The sequence below is a fragment of the Caretta caretta genome, chromosome 10 (genome assembly GCF_965140235.1).
Source record: "Caretta caretta isolate rCarCar2 chromosome 10, rCarCar1.hap1, whole genome shotgun sequence".
NCBI lineage: Eukaryota > Metazoa > Chordata > Testudines > Cheloniidae > Caretta > Caretta caretta.
This window is the reverse complement of record NC_134215.1, coordinates 61,970,188-61,979,726: the sequence shown is the minus strand read 5'-3', so window position 1 is coordinate 61,979,726 and position 9,539 is coordinate 61,970,188. Positions and strand designations below refer to the sequence as shown.

Here is a 9,539-nt window from a genome sequence, read left to right as displayed (position 1 = left end):
TCTTTGTTCTCAGCCCCACCGAGACAAGAACTAGAAAATCGAAGGTTTCAAACCAACGGGACTCGACAATCGCTTAGAATATTCCTATACTCCTGTGATCTATCAATGGAAGCTAATGATACGGTAAACATCTAGGGTTATCTCTAGGAGTGGAGAATGAAAGCATTAATTCAGCTAGCAAAATCAGTTGAACTTTGTTACTATAGGCCTAAGCACAAGGTGGACGTTTTCTGAATAAAAACTGACCTTACATCTACTCTAATGTTAATTTTAAAAATGTTTTAAAGGGAAGATAGAGGGTTGGGCTGTTTGTTTAATTTCTACAATATGTTTTGATGATCCTCGGTTGCAGATTGATACAGTTAAACAGACCCTGAGTATTCAGAAGTGAAAGTACAAATTCACCGACTGTAGAAATGTCTAAACTGTCTCACACTGAGTGTAGTTTATTGGCAGATTATTCACTCAACAAAAATCGACCCGTATGCAAATCAAACGTTAATTTCATTCCAAATCCTGTCCGGTTGCATTAGGCTTTCATTCGTAAATTCCGGTGTATGCCGCCAGTTCTTTACGAATAAGACTTGCGGACAACATGTTTGATTTTTGTTTCCAAACAACCACGTGGAGTTTTGTATTTGAAAGTACGCTTCTAAAAGTTATTTTAACCTCACAGAAGCAGCAAGGGGCACCCAATGTGTGCGCCTATGTAACAGAAGACAGAGTGCCCGGGGGTCAGCTACAACAATTTTATTTGCAGGTTGGAAAGTTCTAAATTACTCATATAATTGGGTCGGAAGCTACTAGCACGCACGTATTTTCCGGAAAAAAGTTAATTCTCATAGGAGTTTGATTCAGCAAGAAAGAATGTTGCCCAGCGACACAAATAAGGTTTACCTGGTAAACTAGCCTTCTTTAAACAAAGAAAAAAAAGAAAGAAAGGAAAAAAAAAACCCCGATAAGAGAGACTGCCTCTGAAACCACAGTTCACCGTCACAAAGTTTCACCTCCAAGCTTGTGTGTTCGAAACAAATTATCCCCTTGCCTCTGATCAAAGGAAAGATATTGGAATGATACTGTGCGCTCATTCCTAGGGTGGACAGAGGCATAACATCCAAATACGGTGATGAGTGCTTGTACAGTAAAACAGCAAACTACATTTTCTATAGTGCTTTTTACATTTCTGGTTAGACTGATTTCTTACTTCTCTTGTGCAGTTTTTTTTTTTTTGGTTCGTTCTTTATTATTTGTTATCCATGCTATGAATACTATTAATATTACCCTCACTGTTCATATTAGATAACAATAGTAGAGTTACTGAAATGAACTTTAATTCGTGACAGATCATTCCAAACGCCTTCACATAAAAGGAAAAGTTTTAACGTGTGGCATTCAGGCAATGAAGGGGTAAAGCCAAGGCTCAAGAACGGAGTCGTTCAAATTAGCTTCCATTAAGCTGCGGCTGTCCGGTTAGGATTCTGCGTGTGTGCTGAAATAGTCCCTTCCCTCCACCGAAGAGAACTAGGTTTGCTAATAACCGAATACCTTTCTCAGGCTACAGTATCCCTCCCACAACCGAAAGTCAGGAAAAGACTGTAAATGAAGCCCACGCAAGGGTGACTTGTGCAAAAGTGCTGCTCACTTTGTACAGATCTTTCATTTCAACTTATTAACCTGTGGGAGCTTTAAGGTCAAAAAGGCAAACAGTAATTACCATATTTTTCAGTGCTGGGCCCCATCCTGCGCTCCTTACCGGCTGGTTTCATTGGGAAGTTTGCCTGTGGAGGGGCTGCAAGTTAAGGCCCATGAAATAAAAGACGTATTAGGTCTTTCTTTTGGGGAGGGCTGGTGGGTGGGGACCAAAGCAAACTGTCTGGCACCAGCCTTTTGAACTCTGTACTTGGTTTATTTGCTATTTGATATGCCAATGACAAGAGCCAGCCGCGTGCAGCGAATAATCTCGTTGGGCAGAAAACACCGCTTGACGTTTTGTTTTGTGAGCATTGCAATGGGAAAGATGTCGGGGCTCCTTGAGCCAAAATAAATACAGACGCCAACCTATTCCCAAGTCTGAATAGGGGAGGGAAAAAACCCACAACCCACTTAGACTAAAGTTTAATTTTGCGGCTTTCGCTTTCCATTGCCAAAGCGAGTGGGTTTAATTCTTCGGAGCAGCCCTGGACCCTAGGAGCTGCGTTGCTAATTGTTTAGTGGACGTGGTCGAATCTGAAGCATTCAAAGATGAAAAGTCGGAGATATTTGGCGGGGGGGTCAGATCGGTTCGATGAATCCGGCAGCACAATCTGGCCCAGAGTAGCATTCCCACTGAGAAAAATCATATGGGAAAATAGCCCTGAGCACATTCAGATCTTCTGTAGTTAAGCAACATTTCACTATTTTTGATACGCCTCAGACAGGAATTAGGACCAGATCCTAGCAGACCTGAATACCTTTTCCCATCGATTTGAATGGCAATTGAGGGAACTCGGCAGCTGGCAGCATCACGGTTTTCTTCAATCACCATCTACAGTACCACGTCTAGGAGGGAAAGTAAATTCACCCATATCTATTTAAACTATTATAATAATGCCCAGGACTTTATTACACACAACCTAATCCGGAAATGTGAGCTAGATCTAACCCTACTTCACTGATTTCTCTCTCAGACACACCCGTTTCTATCACATGACATGAAATTTATCTATATTCAATTATTACATTACAGACCATCGCTGAGTGAATATAGATGTGTGCAAATATGCATACACTCAAGGACTGTCATACAATAGAGATCAATATCACTTTAGTGAACACTGTTAATCTGTTTGATTAGTTAGGGAAGGAGGGCGTTAAAAATCCTCTGCTTGTTAAAAGGTGTTGCTCCCTCAGATCCTTAAAGAAATAACAAAACCCTGTCCCCCAAAAAGGAACGAAAGAAAGCTTGGATTGTACAAGAAAGCCAGAGAGAAACACTTGCCGTTTTAGAACCCCCATTAATCAATTCGGGCATAGGTACATTTTAATCAGTTGGAGGCTGCACAGTAGTTGCATTTCATTATAATAAGTTTCTGTGTTGATGAGATCCTTGTTAGTTACATGTATGAGCGAATGTGATCACTCACTTTTTTCCTTTTATATTAGGAGACTGACAACTTCCTAAACTGTTCTGAGAACTAATTATAGGAATAGGAATCATTCACTGAACGTGTTATAGGTTCCATGCCTTTCCTAACGAGGTTCATAAAACTCCATTATAGAGGGTATATTGATGGTATGATATATTTGCCCGGTCAAATATATATATGTATATTCTATGAAAAATAGCTGTCAGATGTAAGCAATATTAATGAAAAATCCTTTGGTAATTAGCAGTTTATAAAAACTACATAATCTAGGAGAAAGCAGGCTTGTTTCCAAAAACAAATCACAAAAGATAATACAGATATCACTTAAATTCCTACAAAAATCAATGTTGAAATTAGATTTATTGGCTACATACATTGTTAAAAATGACAAAGTGCTGCCTTTTATTTTCATAAAAACGCAGAAGATTAAAAATAATTTAATACAGAATCCAACTACTTTAATTTGACTGTCTGTCCCATGCATCAAAAAACATCAACTTTTATGAGAAAACACTACATTGTATTTTCGTAATAGGAATACAAACAATGCTTTTAAAGAAAATTAACCTATTAGGGTTTGCTTTAGGAGTCCAAAATCCTTGTTCACTAATGTATGTAAAGAAAAGAGAACCTGATTTTGACTTTTGTAAACATTTGGAAACACCGAGCATTGCACCGCCCATAACAACAACCGGGACTCCTTATATTTCTTCCCCACAGTAAAAGGCTTTTCTTTTAGTTTTAAAGAAATAGTCAAACATATTACATCAAATGAATCGACATTAGATCTTAAATTCTCTCTATTTAAGTACGATGGCAGGAAGGTCTAACATTTTAACTGAGGAGCTGGAGAGGGGTGCCTAGGAAGTGTGTACGTGTCATTCAAACGTGTGGTTTCATTGTATTTCTTGGTATTGGGTTCAACGGTACGGAATGTATGAGAAACAAACTATTTGCCTCAGAAACGATATCCTCGAGGCCCATCTACAAACACGGTCAATTCATTAGAGTAATGGCACCGAACTTCTGGCAAGCAGGCTTGACAGGAATATTTGTGTTTTCCTAATGGACGTTCAGACGTCTCAGTAAAACAGGCGATGCGTTCCTCACTGATAGCAGCGTTTGCGCCAAGGATCTGTATATGCACATGGAGAATGGCTTTAACAACAATGCAGGTAATCAACGCACACTGTTTAGGAAGGTGCGATCATTTTCAATGGAAGATTATAAGACAATATGATTTCAAACCTAGCTACATTTACACCTATACATATATATGTACCAAGACAAACCACAATCAACTCCTCACCCGTGTGTGTGTGTGTGCAGTAAAATGTGTGTGTTCATACACACATATTGGGTATGCACGTGTACTCATGATATAAGATGTGTGGTATGGGTAATATAGACAGGTATTTGCAAATAATATGTGTGTAGATGTGCACTGTATACATGCACACATTTACTCATATAATATTTTTATAGACACTCATTATATAATGATAAGAGAAATGTTGGTAGGTTTTGTTTTATTTGTCTCTTCTTTTCTATAAGATACATTTGAGTTTACATTTAAAAAAAAAAACAATAGAAACCAGGTTTACACTTTCCATATATTAGCTAATTACACTGAATAATAGTGTCTTTATCCCATTTCGAGGACAATTAAGAAAACACAAATATTGTAATTGCATTAGACATTGTAATTGTAATAAAGCCCAAAATACTATTGGACTATTTCCAATGTGTATGTGTTTTGATGCCTTGCTGTGTGTGTAATATAGCTATACAGCGTGTATGTGTAAAATAGAGCCTGTGTGTGTCTATGTAAGCATACCATTTTTCCCATCAGCTTTCCCATTACATAAAAACGATGGTTAGCAAAATCCAGGCCCCTGAAATCTTTCACTAAACAAGGCAATAACTGTTGGTGAGGTGCCTTTATTAACGAGACGGCAAATATTGGTCAATCAGCTGTCTCTGAGCACAGAGCCCTGTCCTGGGGTCGCGCGGTCTCTGCCGGTGCCCTGCAAAGCGCGCTGCTGTTTTCTGGAGGGATTTATAACAAGGGAGCGGGGGTACGAAGAGAGGGGGCTTTTCCCAGCTCACGTGCTGCTCTCTCCCTAGGCAGAAGCTGCATCCGCATCCCTGCCACTCAGCGCTCTACAACTGATCGCATTCCCAGAGCTCATCCTAAATTCTCACCGTGTCCTTCCTGGGAAGCCTGAGCATTATTTGTTTGTACTTGCAAAGCCCATTGCAGGGCACATAGCCGCCCACCGAAGGCTGCTGAGACAAGTTCGTTTGCATAGAAGGCGCTGGGGCATTATGTACACCAGGGAGCCATCCTGTGGTCTGTTCTCAAGAAAGCACCCCTTGACTTTGGGGTCCACCCTTACAGTCCTTACCCAGAAAAGATATCGTCCAACGTCCTGACTTCAACGAGAGTTTTGCCTGAGTGAGGAATGATGGAGCTGGCCTCAGGTTTAACAGCACAGGCGCAGTATCTGCTCTGCACTGGGCCAGAGCCACTGATTTGCTGGATTTGCAGGTCTTAAATTCAGATCCCTGCCTATGGACACATCCACGCCTGCCCCAGACACACAGCCTGCGCACCTTAACCGACTAGCCTGCCAGACATTTCACCCCTGACTCGGCTTGTACGTTTGGGGAAATCTCTTATGAAATACTGTAGGACAAATTATTTCACACGTCATTTCCGCTCTGGGAACCCATCTAAAAGTTTAGCCAAGACGTTAAGAGCAGTTTCCAATAAAATCACCTTTCTTCGATAGTGTTTAGCTAGCTCATCCCCAAGGGAAATTTGTAATTTGTAAAAAAATGTGTAATATATGCATGTGTGTGTTTGATATTTTATAGTCAGTAACTTTATTTAATACCTGTATAAGTCTCTCTGTCTAAATAAAACGAGATCAGAAGTAGTAAGATTGTCAATACAATTCTCTGTATCAAATGAGCAATAATTTGTTGTGGTTACATGTTGGGTAATGAAAGATGTTAGCAGGATCAATAAAAATGAAAACACTTTTACTTACATCTTGAGTTACTGTTTTAAGAAGTCAGCTGTGGTGACTCAACAAACCAGAGAAAGATATACAACCATCAAATGTCTTCAAATAAAATCAAAATGAAAGTCTGTCATGCTGGGATCATTTCTTATCGTAACAGTACTTGCCTTTTTCATAGACTCATTTGAGGACTAATTTGATTTCACCCGAATTCTATTAATAAAATAATTCGACAGAAAAATACTGATCTCAAAGGGAATAATTCTGTCAGTTTGGTTTGGTTTGGTTTTTTTAAAAGAGGAAAACTATATGTTATTTTAGGTGATGTCTAAAGGTCAAATAGTAAGTGGTGGCACAAGGCAAAGGAAGGTTTTATAAGGACCTAAAACAGGTAAATATCTTCATACCATCTTAAATGCCTTTCCTTAACGGTGGATGAAAAATCAAATATCTACCTCTCCTGGACATTTATTTATGCATATATGTTCACAGCAAACACCTTTTTAGGATTTGCACAGCTAGTTTATATCATTTATTATCTTATTGTGAAACTATTTAAGAATCGATTTGCCTTGGTCTGTATTATTATTGTTGTTATGTTTGTCCAAATAAAATAAAGAAGTGCTCATTATTAGCAGAAAATTATCTGGATTGATTTTAAAAGGTAGCAGAGAACAAAACACAAATATGGATTCTGAACCCTCCAAAAGATTGAACAAACCCGGTGGTGTTTTGTTGTTGTTTTTTGTAAGATCAAGACCGTTTTCTTTCCTAACTGCAAAATGCTGCCTCATTAATAATACTTGACAAGAGGGAATTGTTCATACCTCAAAAAAACAAACAAAAAACACCCCCCCCGACCTTTAAAATGACACATGGCTGCATCTGAAAATAGCAAATAAATCTGCCGTTCCTGATTGTCTAGTCAAATCTAACTTCTTTTCTATCTAGATAGGGCTATATAGAGATATATACGAGGACAATTTGAGAAACCCAGGTTTGTAGCCAGCGGATTCATTCGGGGATCCTGAGAAGGGATAGAACTGAACTTCAAGAAACATATGAAAGAATTTTTTCTCCAGACCGGATCTCGCACTCCGTATATATTGCGCGCGCACCCACCCAGCGTTACTGGTCTTCATAGGAGACTGATACACTACAATATATATGATCTATTCTATATCTCTTGCTAATTTCGACCATCACGAGAGAAATGCGAGTTGCAGAGAAAGGATGCAGGCTGCCTCCGCGCTTCAGTGCTAGGGCTTGCAGGCTCCCTGAGCTCATGACGCTGCTGCTGACCTCTACAGAGCTTTAAACCTTGTTTGCATGTCCACTAAACTCAGCTGGGTGCCAAATGTCACCGGCCCCCTTTCACTAACCCTCCTGATCACCACAGGCTGCAGCTTCCCCCAAAGTCTTTTTCCTCTCCCCTTCCATGCTCTGGTTAGATATGCTTACCCCCGTGATCCATGGCACATTAGCAGATTTCATGGCAAGTTGCCTTTTTGACATCCGAGGCAGGTTCGCATCCTAGATTTGCCCCCTAGGAGAAAAAAAAAAAAAAAAAAAACTATCTGCATAATTTCAAATGAGAACGAGAAGAAAAAAAAACAACCACTGTGGTTGCCAAACCAGTCCCGTTCAAAAACATAAAGCACAAAACCCCCGCAAGAGGTGGTTGAGACCTTTTATTGGACCAGTTTAAAAGCAAAAATTACAGCCAGAGTTACACGTTCTTCATCAGCCCAATATACATGAGAAGCAGAGACACACAGACAGCAATTTGTTTATTTCCTAGGTCTGCAGGAGCTGAGTTGCAAGCAGATTTTTGTTTGTGTATGGGGGGGACAGAGTCCCATTTCCCCCCCTCCCTCAAAATAGCCTCAGTTTGTGGTCTAGGTCAAAAATCTCTCAAGCACCCTTTGCTCCATCTTTGAGTCCAGGCAAGGATCAATTCTCTCCCTTACGTTCCCAGTCATAAACAAGCAGCTTTCAGCTAAATCTTTAAAGGTTAAAAAAATAATCATCACCAAAGGCTTTTTCTTCTTCTTTGCTCGTTGGACAGCGCTTTTTGGTCAGTCTAGCCTTGCATTTAGGGATGCTACTTGCATTTGAATAGCGGGCTGGCTTGTTATGGATCTGGGAGGCTATGAACGGGAATCAGTATGCAAATTGTTTCAGTTACAATCGAAAGGTTCGATCTGAAGTAGCTGCCTAACGGAAGTTGATGTCAGCTCTCTGTGCATTAGGCAGCATTTGCCTCCTTCATGTGGGCCTTCCCGCTCCCTCGCTCTCTCTTTCTGCTTGTGTACTAGTTTCTCAGGCGGTAATTAAAACACACACACAAATCAGTGTCTCCTGCATATCACACCGCTGCCTTTCGCTGGCTGCGGGGAGGGGGATGCATCGCCATTCTGGTCGGGTGATTATTATGCAGCAGGTGTTAGTGGAGCAGTGAAATAAAACATTTATGAATGGTTTAGTGCTTACCGTGTAAGGCATTGGGGGTGGGGGTTGCCTAGTGCTGATCATACAATGCAGGCTGCAAATCAATACCCCTTTCACAGTAATCCCAGTAATTGTAGGACTCCAAGGTTTGATTTTAAAGGGGTAGGAGTCTTTAACGTGGTCTGTGAAGGCGAGTTTTGCATAGAGAGCTAGATGGGTTGATGGATATAGATTGCTGATAAAGAAACATTTACTGTATCTCTAATATGCTAGTTACATATTTTTGCATATCGCTCAACTCCTGTGAACGCAACTTTCACCCCCCTTGTAACTATAGCCCACATGGCATATGCATCTTTGTCTGGACCTGAGCCCTTTCACTTCTCTCTAGTACAGCCGGGCCAAGCCTTTCCAATGGACTCTGGGGCAGGCTCTCTGCCAGCGGATGGACATTGCTACAAACTGCCCCTTTGTGAAGGCGAGAACCCTACTGCAGGTAATTGCAATTATTCAACTAAATCCCCTGCTTGCCACCTAACAGGGTTTCATTCTTCATTCCTAAAGCCCAGAGCATGGGCCTGAAATGGATTCCTAATGCTGTTTCCTGCTGCTCCGGGGGACTTGATCCTTGCCAGCTCCCTCTAGCAAAACCAGACCTCAGGTTTCAAGGTTTCAAAGTGCAGCGAGAAGACGCTCACTAGGTGCGGGTGCCAATGGGGAAGGGTGTTTATAGCACATGGATTTCCCTATTCACTAGCTATTAGAAGGTTTCTTGGTATAGAGCAATGGCGTCACCCAAAGTCCAACAAAGCCAGCTCCAAGGGGCTTTTTATGTTCCCGACTTGGCTTACCTACCAGAAACACTACAAACTAAACCCCGCAACATTCTCCCCTTATCCCCCAATTAATCGTATAGCTGATTTCCCAAGAGTCT

General features: G+C 40.8%; 1 long non-coding RNA gene across 1 annotated transcript; it reads right to left on the bottom strand.

Moving 5' to 3' along the window:
* Positions 1 to 3,468: 3,468 nt before the first annotated feature.
* LOC125643774 (uncharacterized) lies at positions 3,469 to 7,700 on the bottom strand. The gene is made up of 2 exons (XR_007358819.2): positions 7,616 to 7,700; positions 3,469 to 4,260 (listed from the first exon to the last, which is right to left on the bottom strand). It is a non-coding gene; the product is annotated as an uncharacterized LOC125643774 (long non-coding RNA).
* Between the last annotated feature and the right edge of the window lie 1,839 nt (positions 7,701 to 9,539).